Genomic DNA, 12,860 nt, shown 5'->3' on the forward strand with positions numbered 1-12,860 from the left:
ATTTTGTTATAACAATTCAAATCCAGCTGAGCCTCCTTGAATTGAACTTTGTGGCAAAACTGAGCTTTGAAATTGCATTTCCACTTGATAGACTGAGCCATTATATCCTGGATATGATTATTAGTGAGTTCAAACATGTTAACTGTAAAGTGGTGCACCGAAAGGCTGTGTTGAAGTGCATTCACTGTAGACTAGTGATCTAATGGGATGTGTTAGAGCTATTTTAATCAAACTATAATCATTTATTTGATTCCAAGTGTTCCCTAATATTGTCTAGTAATAGTTTTTACTAACATGATAATGAATTTCTAGAAGGAAATTATTTAAATGTTACATGTTAATGTCAGAAATGTAGATTTCTATTACAGCTATTGAAATGATTTAACAAGTTAATATGCTTTTGCATTTATTGTAACATCAACAGTTACAAGGTTTATGGTATGATGGTATTGCCATTTTATCTTTATATGGGTTTGTTTAAAGTGAATAAATGTGCCATGTTAATTCCATTTGCTTTAGTTCAGCAATATTGATTTGCTAGGCCTCTGACTACAGAAATGTGAGAAGTTGTTTTTCTTTTCCTATCCTGTCATTACTTTACAGATGTCGTTCCCATAGAATGTAAGTTTGGAAATAGATGTCCTATTGTTTTCTGCCTGAGAGCCTGAGAAAGTAACCTTGAAGTTGGTACATCGAGGAACTGTGGACATCGACAATATACAATTATTTCAAATTGTACAGGAGAGAAAAGATGGATGCCTTTCTCATGTTGGTAATGGGAATCTTCCCTGAGGTTAAAGATGCATGTCGCCTGATGGACTGAGATTGGACAATTCAATCTTCTGATTCATGTGGTGTGATGGATGGACAAATCATCTTTTACTTTGGGCTTTAATATACTGTTTCCAAGTTGGATTAGGTGGATTCTTTCTTTGGACTTTGAGAGGTACAGACCTCTTTGCCCTTGCTCCGCACCTTCCGTAATGCTGAGGTGAGATGACTTCCATTTTTATTTTGACCTATGAGAAGACTCTTGACCAAGCTTCTGACATTCTGACACTTTCACTTTTTACTTATCTTTTTGCCAACTTTGGTTAGCCTTATCCTTCCCCAGAAGTTGTTTTTCCAAATTCCTTTTGTCCTTTATTACCTTTTTACTTTTTGTCCCCATGTTTTGTATTCCAGCACATGTCAGTTAGTGACTTGTCACATTTATAGATTTATTTTTTAGGTTAATTTACTAAATTGGATTGTTGAAATTGCCTTCATACTTAGAAGAACTGGTCAAGGTTTATTCTCAGAGCATCAGGTTCTACTGTTTATGTTTTGTATCATTTTAATCAAATGTTTAGTCTAATGGATGTTAATCAAGCTTCAGCTGTTCCAACGTCTTGGACATCTATTGGTAATTTTGTAACCTTATACCCTTGTTTGAGAATTGTTTACATTCATCTGAATCTGAGCTTGCACTAAAACCTTTTAACTTTATTTTAACTTGGGTTTTCCATGTGTGGCCAAATTGGCCATACTGTCAAATTGAAATGTTAATTGATTTGTGATATTGATTTTCTCTTCTCCCTTTTGCTAGGGTGAAAAGATCTGTTGACCTCGTTTAGAGCATTCTTGAAATGTTCCAGCACCAGTGAGTGGTTTATATGCCAGAGACAGCCTCTTCCTCGGTACAGCCTCAAATACCTTTGTATTGCTAAACTAAGTTGTGAGAAATTAGGTTACTGTTTAAGGGTGGTGAAACCCTTCTTATGTAACAACAAAAATCCTTGTTGGGGTACCCACAAAAGTCATTAAATTAAACTGTGCCTAACCCGTTGGTAGCTTGGCGCAAAATCAGTCAGGCTTAACATAAAAGCTATGTGTAAAGTAGTTATGCAGCTCACCAACAGTAATTAAGGGATAACAGAACACAAGAAAAAATCAAAAAACAATTTAGAAAAATAGATTGTTTTAATAAATAATTTCAGACCAAAACAACAAAAGCACAATCAGTAGAACTGGAGATATTGAATTTTAAAGGTATAGATGAAGGCAGCACCAAAAAGATGCATAGCCCCAACTGAGGGTATCTGGTCATGCTGGACCAGGAATAAGTCACAGGTTCAGGTTGACCACGATGGAGCGCAGGGGGGGCACAGGGCCACGTTTGTCGTGATAGAGAGTGTACCTAATACATTTGGTGTATGGTCTATGCAGTCTTCCTTTGTGAGACTTCACGTAATCCGCCATTGGTTACGATGAGGCTGTGCGGCGACGCTTTGCAGGGCTTTGCCTTGCTCTTTGTTGGTTCTGATGAAGCTGTCAGCTGTGCTGTGAGGTTTTGTGAGGCCTTGTGTCACTTGGCATTGGTTCCAATGAAGCTTGTAGCTGTGTGGCAAGAGATTGCAGTGCTTTGCGTCATTCAGCATCAGTTCAGATGAAGCTTGCAACTGTGCAGCAAGGCTTTCCGTGGCTTTGTGTCACTTTATGCCGGATTTGATGTAACCTTCAGTTAGGCAAGGAGAGTGTTCCCTTTGATGCCAGCTAAGGGTTTACTACCGAGGAGACATTTCTTGGGGATCAGGGACTTGCTCCAGCAGAGGCCAGATGGGCTCAGCAGGTCAGTTGCAGGAGGGCAGCTGGTTCCAGTACAGCAGGTTGGCTGGGCAGTTGTGAGAAGGCCTCTGGAGCTTGTTGTGTCCCTGAATCTCAGAACAGGCCAGCCTTGAAGCTTGGGATGAAGGGAGCAGGTCCAGTCTTCCTACCCAGACAGCAGGGCAGGCCTCAGGCAGCAGGGTAGTCCTCTAACAGCAGGACAGTCCACTTCTGTGGTGTCCACAGGTCCAGGAGTGTACTGAAGAGTGGGCCTGAAGGTCCTACGTTTATACCTGGGGCGAGCTTGAAGAAGGAGAAACTTCTAAACATCCCCCACATGTGGGTCTCGAAATTTCGTCCTCCCCCTGCACATGCTCCAAGATGTCTGGGATGACAAACAGCTCTTTTGAAGTGCAGGAGGCAGCCACTATTGAAGTGCAAATGTGGTAGGTGACAGTTCTACCCCCACCCATCTTGCCAAGAGGACATATCCTGCCCACAGCATGTCTTACTGCCTGGGAGGAATACACTAAGGCCAACAGTCAGCTACATTTAGTGATGTGACTCAAGACACAGGCTGCATGCACCAAATGGGTAGGGCAAGAAAATGCCAACTTTCTAAAAGTGTCATTTTCAGAATTGTGACTTAAAATCCGACTTCATCATTAAAGAAGATTTTAAATTACAACTCTACAGGCTGTTTAGGGTTGGCCCTGATGGCGGCTTATAGGTATTGAAAAGGAAGGATAAGGCCTGGTAATAGGTTTATTTTGACAAGTCAAATTGGCAGTTTAAAACTGCCCACAGGGCTACTTAAGTGGGTGACACAATAAGTGCTGCAGGTCTACTAGTAGCAGTTAATTTACAGTCCCTAGGTGCATGTAATACTACTCTACTAGGGACTTATAAGTAAATTAAATATGCCAATTGGGTGTAAACAAGTTATACCTTGTTTAAAGGTGTGAGCACACGGACTTTAGTACTGTTTAGCAGTGGTAAAGTGTGTAGAGTCCTAAAGCCAACAAAATACATTCAGAAAAAAACAGAAGGGAAGAAGGCAGAAAGTTTGAGGGAAGCCCACCTTAAGGCTGAAAGGTCTATAATGTCTCCTTCAGCTGAAAGTGAGAAGAACTCCCCTACCTCATGGGAGTTCCCATCCCCAAGGCAGAAGAATCTGGACAGATCATCAGCACTGGAGTTGCCTGATCCAGGGCGGTGTCCCACCATACAATCCATTCCCGGTAGGGAGATGGCACACTTGCAAGAGTTTAGGATTCTCACCCCTTAATTGCATGAGCCATCAGAGGGGCCATGGTCTGTCCGAACTCAGACATGAGTCCCAAACAGGTATGGTCTCAGCTTCTTCACTGCCCAGACAACACCAAAACACTCAAGAGCACTCCAACTGTGTTCCCTACAAAGTACCCTGCTGCTGATGAAGGCTAGAGATTGGTTTAGGCTCTCCTCATTTAACTGTGACAGTACAGCCCCTATGCGATATTATGAAGCATCAGTCTGCACTATAAATTATGGGGAGAGGTCAGGGCCCGTGAGTACAGGTACTATACACATGGCCTTCTTGAGGGTGTCAAAGGGAAAGGAGGTCTCTTTCACATGCTGTTACCTTCATCTCTGTTTTTACTTTTACTCTGCCCTACTCACAAGATTTACCTTTATTTCCTCATTCTTTGCATTGCTACCACGTCCATGGAAGATTAAAAAATGTACTGCCAGGACAGTGTTATTTTGCTTTTTAAGCGGATATGTTTGTTTTGTTTGTTTAAGAATTATTGTCAGATTAATAAAAAGCATTACAAATAACACACACTAAAATATACAAATGTACTTTTGTAAGTAAAATCATTTACTAGATCACTCAAAAGTACCATATAGGCAAATGTTAAAATAGTTGAAGGCATATGTGAAAATTAGTATACGTAAGTTACTACTGGGTCATTCAAAAAGAGAGCATTAGAACAAATACACAAGAATGGACAGAATAAATTGCTAGCAAAGTCTAAAAAAGGTATAAACATTATTCTCACTGCCAACCTTTAAAAGCGCTTAAAAGTAAAATAAAAATATAGGGCCAGATGTATCAAGATTCCAGTTAGCGATTCTCAAATTGCAATTTTTAAGAATTCGCAATTTAAGAAATGCAAAAAGCGATGTATCACATTTGCAAAGCGCTAATAGCGATTTCTTAAAATTCGCAAACACAATTTGCGAGATGCAAATACTGAATCGTAAAAAAAATTGCGATTCAATAATTGAAAATCGCAAATAGCGAAAACGGCAAACCGGAACAGCCTGATGACATCACAACTAGGAAGTGAGTCAGCCCATGCTGTTTTCAGGAGCCACACCCACAGGAGCAGGGAAAGAGACACAGCCCAGCACCAGGGAGTCAGCATTGTGAGTAAGTCAGGACCAAACAGCAACATGGCCAATGCTGGAAATGGGAAGGAGAAGGGAGCAGGAAGAGGAAGCTCAAATTGAGTGAGCCAGAATTGGAGGTGCGCATTGAGGAGGTTGTTTGGAACCATGATAGACTATTTGGCAAAAACTCACTCCAAGTACCTGAGAGTGAGAACCGGAAACTCTGGTATGACATCCAGACAAAAATATGCGCAGTGGGTCTTGCGCTGCGCTATGTGGAAGAATACACAAGCGATGGTATGACTTGCGGTCCCGTGCCAAAGAGAGGGTGGCCAGCAGGCTAAAGGAGGCAAGGAGCACCAGAGGCGGACCATCCACCCAGACACCGTCCACCCCTATGGAATACCTGGTGGAGTCCACATTGCTTCCAGAAGCTGTCAGTGGTGTTACTGACATTGATACCTCAGGGACACCCAGCACCAGCAAAGGTAAGGCCAGTAATTATGTGTATTTCCACATGTGCATGTACAAATGCCCCTTAGGAAATAGATAATAGCTTGATGCACAGTGAAGAGTAGTCCATGTCACATCTTACATAGAACACAACTGTGCCTTGTAGGAGTGGTAGTACACAACCCTAAGGTGAATACACAACATAGTAGTGGTCAGCCACATAGAGAAACACCACAAACGACTTATGGTGACACAATTTAATTGTACATTTAAAGCATCACTGCGGAAATCTGTGAAAAATGCTAGAACTGACATGCTGCACATTGTCCTTGCCGATGACCTGGTCCCTGCTGCTGCAGGATCTTAAAAAGTGGGGAAAGCAGAAACACACCCACAATCTGACTCAAATACCAGTGAGTCCTACAGTATTGTTCCGACTAGACGCAGGGCAAGGGTGTTACCACTGCCAGAGTATAACCTGGACTCAGATGAGATGCCAGAACATGAACCCACACCACTACCAGAGGCTAGTCCCAAAGGAAGACAGCAGTCCGAGCACCAGCGACAGTCATCTCCCTTCAGGAGACGCCACAATGCAGGCAGACAGTGCACAGATGAAGGAGTGGGCCCATCAATCTTAGGCCGCCTGGAAGCTTCCGTGCTGAAGGTGCAGCGTCTGCAATGCAAACAATTGAAGTCACTGCACAGACAGTTTGTGTCTCACAATTGTAATATGGGGTTACTACACAAGCAGTTGGAGACTCTGATTGAGGGACAGCAAACAGCAGCTGAATACACCAAGGAGTTGACACAGGCCATTGGAGAACTCTGCACTAAGATACGGCAGGTGAGTGTCAGCCAGCGCAGGCACCATCACCAATATTTGGGAAGATTTGATAGCTTCTGTAGATCTGTCAATCGGTTCACAAGTTCAACAGCCCTGATATCACAGTGTGCCATTGCCACACAGGTGGAGATGGCACATTGCAGTCTGGCCATTGCACAGGGATTGGTGCAAATGACCAACGTACTGGATACAATGCAAACAGCATGCAGTGCTACAACCAGCGAACTAGGTGTTGGAGACAGTGAGGAGTCCTCTAGCCTCAGCAGTCTGACAGTCCCTGTGATTGATCCGAGGCGTCGCAGTGCCAGACCCAGTACTTCATGTGAACCTGCTACAAGAGGTGCCAGCGGGGGGAACTGAGCACTCAAGTGGAGTGCGTGGACGTAAGAAGTGATGTTGAGGGCTACAGGGGACCACTTGTAGCAATACAGTTATGCTATGATGCTAATAGTGTGACACTGTTAAATGTTCATGTCTGCCTATTGTGAATAGCTATGTCCTATTGACACATTGGTTACCTGAAGTCAAAGTAATAAAGGTGCTAACTACAGAAATACATTTCATTTAAGTGGAGTTGTCATTACTTACATCAAAAATGGTTGCACGTGATGTCAGCACGTCTTTGCCTGCCCTCTGCTGCACTGGTCCTGTCTGCTGGTTGAAGGGGTGGTAAGGGATCATCATCCTCTTCTGAGTCCGGCTCCATGAGTTCCACTGGTACGCCCCTGGTGGTTGCTATGTTGTGCAAGATAGCACATGTGGCCACAATTTTGCATGTCGTCTCTGGGCAGTGCACCTCCACTCTCATGGATGCACCTGAAGCTGCTCTTCAGCAGCCCAAAAGTGCGCTCCACCACATTGCGGGTTGCCCTATGTGCAGCATTGCACCTCCTCTCTACTGGAGTTGCAGGGCTCAGGTAGGGCGTAAGCATATAGGTGCACACAGCGTAGGCACTGTCTCCTGAATGCACAGAGAGTAAAATTAGTACATGTGATGTCTGACGTCACTCTTACATCAATGCATTATTCTAAACTATCAAATTACCTAGTAGATATCCTTCACCAAACTCCCTAGCTAGCAGTCTTGTGTGTATCCTGCTGTGGCGAAAGATGTAGGAGACATGTGTGTTCCCTGGGTATCTGGCCATAAGGTTGGTAATGATGTAGGAGGCATTGCATATCACCTGTATATTCATAGAATGATTGTTTGTACGGTTGCGTTAAACATACTCGCTGGCCGATGGTGGACAGATTGCTACATGTGTCCTATCGATGGCACCTAGGACATGTGGGAACTGTGCTATTATCTGGTAGAAATTTATTTTAGTTTGTTGTAATGCCTGTGGGGTGTTCGGGAATCTTATGTACAGTTGTATTCTGCTCAGCATGGCATTGAGAAATGCATTGAAAACTCTAGAGAAGGCACTCTGTGATACCCCTCCAGCTGCTGATATGACCCCTTGATAGCTCCCTGAGGCTAGTAGGTTGAGGGAGCATAATACCTTCACATGGGTGGGTATGGTATTGGCCCTGTGTGTTGTGCGCTGCAGAATGGGTGGTAGCTCAGCTATCAGGTCAAGTATCATGGCTGAGCTTAACCTGTACTTCTCATAAATTTCATCCTCAGTCTGGTCAAAAAGGGTAATGCGCACTCTAAATATGCGCTCCTGTCTCCTCCTCCCTCTCCTCAAACCTGCCAAGATCCTCATTCTCCTCGCCATGACGTAGAGTGCAGCCATTGTGGAAGAGGAGCTGAGGCATTCTGGGCCTCTTTATATAGGTTGCATCTGGTTACCCTATGGTTTCAGTTTGTGGTAAATTGCATGTGCAAACGGCCATTCTGCAAATAATCGCAAATTGCTATTTTTTGATGCATCGCATTGCGAATCCGTTTTTGTGTGTCGCAATCTGCATATCGCAAATAGTGTCACGATTTAGCGGATCGCTATCTGTGATTTGCTAATCGGTGTCGCAATTTGCATTTCGCAAATAGCGATTCGGTAATTCATATCGCTATTTGCTATACGCTGTTTGAAACACTCTAGTTCATGTCTCATGCACAAAGAATCACTATTTTTGCGACTCCTTATTTTCGCACTGTCAATGCCTTTCATACATCGGAAAAGGCATTTTTGCATTCGCAAATGGCCATTCGCACCGTTTGCAAATGCAAAAACGCTTGATACATCTGGCCCATAGTTAGCAGAAACAGATTTAGTTGTGAACATTCTTTTTGCAGCCATCCGATTAATTTGCCTAAGTGCTAAGGGGTTTGGCAACTGTAAATTTCAAGGGGCAATATAAAAGTGCTTATAATAACAATGTAAACCTTCTTTATGCCACATCAAAGATTTTCACAACCTGGCAAATCAATGGTAATGATTTGCCCGATAGAATAACATGAAGGCTTGTCAAAATGTTCTCACTCCTGCTTCTACGAATAATGGTTTTAGAAAAATAGGATGAGCATCAAGCAGGTTAGGACAGACAGAATCTACCCACACAGCCTACAACAACTAGGTGCCCATTATTCTGGCCATTTTAGAATGTCGTCTTTTGTTGGATACTTGCCAAAGTGTAATTTCAAGAATACATCACTCGTACATGATGGAAAATAATTAGTCAAGTAGGACTGGATCGCAAGTTTATCATAAGCATATATCACTGGCCAAGCATTCTTCTTTGCAGCTATTGTGTCCTTATCCACTTGGTGCGAAAGTACCTTTGTCTTTCGATTTAAAAACTGTTCAAAACCAATTCTGCTCATTTTGTTCATTTCTTGAAACCCCTACTGTAGGTGAAAACTCTGACAACACTTTGTCAAATAGGATCTCCAGGAACAGCATACACAGAATTATTAATTTCCTGCCAGCACGTATTTGCTAGAGCACCTGAGTCAGATAGGAATAAGGAATGAATAGCTTTAAGAAAGATGTCTGTGTCCCTAAAACTTGATTTTGAGACCAAATTCTTGTCAAATTTCCGTTTGACCAATGCCTTTTGAAATCCTAAAAACAGACTTACATGCCTTGATTAAAGCTCAATTCAAGGAGGCTCAGCTGGATTCGAATTGTAATAACAAAATATTCAAAATTCTCTCTCCCCGTCATTGGCAGCAAGATACATCCATACAGGGTACCCTTGGTCTCTTTGATCTCCGGACTACTGGCCCTTTACCATCTCCGAAAGACAGCCAATGTACCACACCGACTGCCAGTGCGGAAAAACAACAGCCACCACGGCGGTAGCCACCTACAGCCAAGTGGAAAGCAAAGTACCGCCCACCATATTATGACATGCCAATCCGCCACCTTTTCTGGGGCGGTACCAACGCCATCAAAAGGCTGGTGGAAACAGAGCACACAAGTGAAAGGACTCACCATTGGAGACACAAGGAAGAACCACGCTGCTATGGAACCAGAACTGCAAGTCTTCCCGATGATCTTCTACGTTATGCTCCACCACGAACACCAACACCTGCGAAAAAGAGAGTGACACGCACACGCACAACACACACCCCATACACACACACCATACACACAAGCAGATGCACTAAAAAACAATTTATCCCCATAAATCGGCTGAATAATGCAAGAACAACAGGAATTGACTAAAGTGATTGTAATAAGATCAACATCAAAATTAATAATTAGATTTGGCAATGCAACAGATATGTACAAATGTACAAAACAAGGGACACTGCCCAGTCCTCAGTTCACATTGGCCATATGGCCACAGGGCAAAGTCCAAGGCTCCACTCGTTTCCTGCACCAATACAGAGAGAACACTGAAGGGGCATCAGTTGGCAGGGAGAGGGGGGGCACCTCAGCTGAATGCAGAAACAAGACCACTGGTTCTGGAGGTGGCAACATGCCCTGTGCTTGGTCCTGGGGAGTGCCAGGCCATAGTCTCTGGAGTAAGTGTCTTTCCCACTGGATCTGGAGGGGGCAACATGCCCATTGCTCTTTGTCTTGGGGAGTGCAAGCCCACAGTCTCTCAAGTGGGTGTCTTTCCCACTGGTTCTGGAGGGGCAACATGCGCTGTGCTTGGTCATGGGGAGTGCAAGGCCACAGTCTCTGGGGTGGGTGTCTTTCCCACTAGTTCTGGAGGGGGCAACATGCCCCGTGCTTGGTCCTGGGGAGTGCAAGGCCACAGTCTCTCAAGTGGGTGACTTGCCCACTGGTTCTGGAGGGGGCAGGCCGCCCAGCAGTCCATGGAGGCTGGATCATATGGCATCAGCCGTGGTGACTCCTGCACTGTGGTGGTGGTGGTAGTGGGAGGCTCCTGCTCAGCCCCTGCACCCTCCGATGGCTGCATTGTGGTGGTGGTGGTATTGGGAGGCTCCTGCTCATCCCTGCTGCTCAGCCCCTGCACTCACTGATGGCTGCACAACCATGGCTGGCATTGGGGGCTCTGTGACAGCAGCTGGTGCAGGCTCCTTCCCCTTTCTGCTGGCTGGTGCAGGCTCCTTCCCCTTTCTGCTGGCTGGTGCAGGCTCCTTCCTCTTCTGCTGGCTGGTGCAGGCTCCTTCCCCTTCAATATTTGTGGCCTGGAATCCTTACCACCAAGAGTAGGTGCTGATGGAACAGGGCCCGTGGACTGTTTGGCTGAGGGGCTCGGTTGGGTTCTTGGTAGCCTGGCCATATGTGCAGGATGGTGGGGGAGGGCTAGGGAAGAGGTCAGGTTAGGCAAGGAAAAGTCATTTAGGGTCATTGGGGCAGGAGGAGGGAGAAGAAATGGGAGTGGAGTATGAGGGAGTGGTTGTTGGAGTTGTTTGTCTGCTGGATTTGGGTGCAGGTGCATGGGTTGTATGCTGTTGTGAAGTGGATGGCTGTTGGGTGTCTGAGTGCTTGCGTTTGTGTACTTTAGGAGGGGGGCAGACACGGTGGGAGAGGACACAAGGGACGTGTGCATGGCTGTTGTGCTGGTGTCTGCCAGTGAGGTGTGTTTTCTGCTTGGTGTGGTGATGAAGCAGGTAGTAGATGATGATGTAGTGCATGCAGGTGTGAGTGTGGACGTAACTTGGTGGGAGGTGGAGGAGGAGGAGGGGGGGACAGTGGAAATAGTGGATGTTGTTGTGCCTGCAACTGAATTGTGTTTTTGTGAGTGCCTGTGGGATGAAGTGTGGTGCGTGTGTTTGCCTATGACACACTTCTGTGTTGTCTTGTGTGCATGCTCATCTGTTTGTGTGCTTGGGATGAGTTGGGGTAGAGGAGAATGGGACTGGGAAGTGGAAGTTGGAGGGGGACAGTAGAAACAAGGACAATGGCTGCCATCAGAGAGGAGGCCAGAGCCTGGATTGATCTCTGTTGAGCTGTCAATCCACTGTGAATCCTCTTCAGGAATGCATTAGATTGTTGCATCTGGGCTGCCAGCCCCTGGATGGCATTCACAATGGTTGATTGCCCTACAGAGATAGATCTCAGGAGGTCAATAGCCACCTCACTCAGGGCAGCAGGGCTGACTGGGGCAGGGCCTGCGGTGGCTGGGGTGAAGAAGATGCCCTCCCTCCAGCGAGGCAACTCGCTGAGGGGCTGCTGGGAGGGCGGTGCTGGTACGGGGGTGGCGGCTGTACCTGTAGCTGGGGTAGTCACAGAGGTGCCTGCCACCACCAGGGAGCTCCCATCAGAGGTGGTATTAGAGTATGCATTGTCCCCTCCAGTCTCTGCCGTGGTGCTCCCCTCGCCATCTGTCCCACTGCTGCCCTCAGCATCGGTGGACTCTGCTTCCTGGGACCTGTGGGCTGCAGCTCCCTCCATCCCTGCTCCTCCACCAGATGATGCTAATGCACATAAGGACAGGAAGACAAAACAAGAAAAGGGGTGGAGAGATACAAAGGATACACTGGGTCAATGACTGCACCAACACCACCATTGGCATACCCAGCACCCTCACACATAGGGGACAGGCCTACACACTATGCATTGCACTACCAGTGATATTGTTAGCCACCAAGGCATGAACTGAAGCACACACCGCCAACTGCAGCACACCTGGGACCCATGCAGCCCTGATCAGTAGTGGATGCTAACCAGCTAGGTAGGCAGTATTTCCCCTTCTGACCCTTAGCCACCAGATGACCTACGCTGCTATGTCTGTCCTGGCCTAGGGGCACCCACTGACACACAACCACCACCCGGATACCACCCCTCCAGCCGTTTTTTTCAATGATGGCCACGTAACTCACCCCCTTGTGGCTGCTGCAATGCCCTCAAGCGCCCATCCAGCTCTGGATAGGCCACCGCCAGTATGCGGGCCATCAGGGGGGTCAGGGTTTGACGGGCACCCCTTCCTTGCTGGGAGGCCATCCCAAGCTGGGCCTCCACGGTCTTCCGTGCCCAGCATCTCAGGTCCTCCCACCGTTTGCGACAGTGGGTGCTCCGCCTGCCATAGACCCCAAGGGTCCCCACCTCCTTGATGATGGCACGCCATATACCCTTCTTTTGCTGGGCACTGACCTGCAGAGGCAATACAGACAGGAGAACACCATTGGACAAACAGTCCAGCCAGTAACACAAATGGACCACCATACCTGTTTCCATCACTATTGGCACACACATAGCCCAGTACTCAACTTGTACCCAGCCAAGAGGAC

Source organism: Pleurodeles waltl, chromosome 11 (assembly GCF_031143425.1).
Source record: "Pleurodeles waltl isolate 20211129_DDA chromosome 11, aPleWal1.hap1.20221129, whole genome shotgun sequence".
NCBI classification, from domain to species: Eukaryota; Metazoa; Chordata; class Amphibia; order Caudata; family Salamandridae; genus Pleurodeles; species Pleurodeles waltl.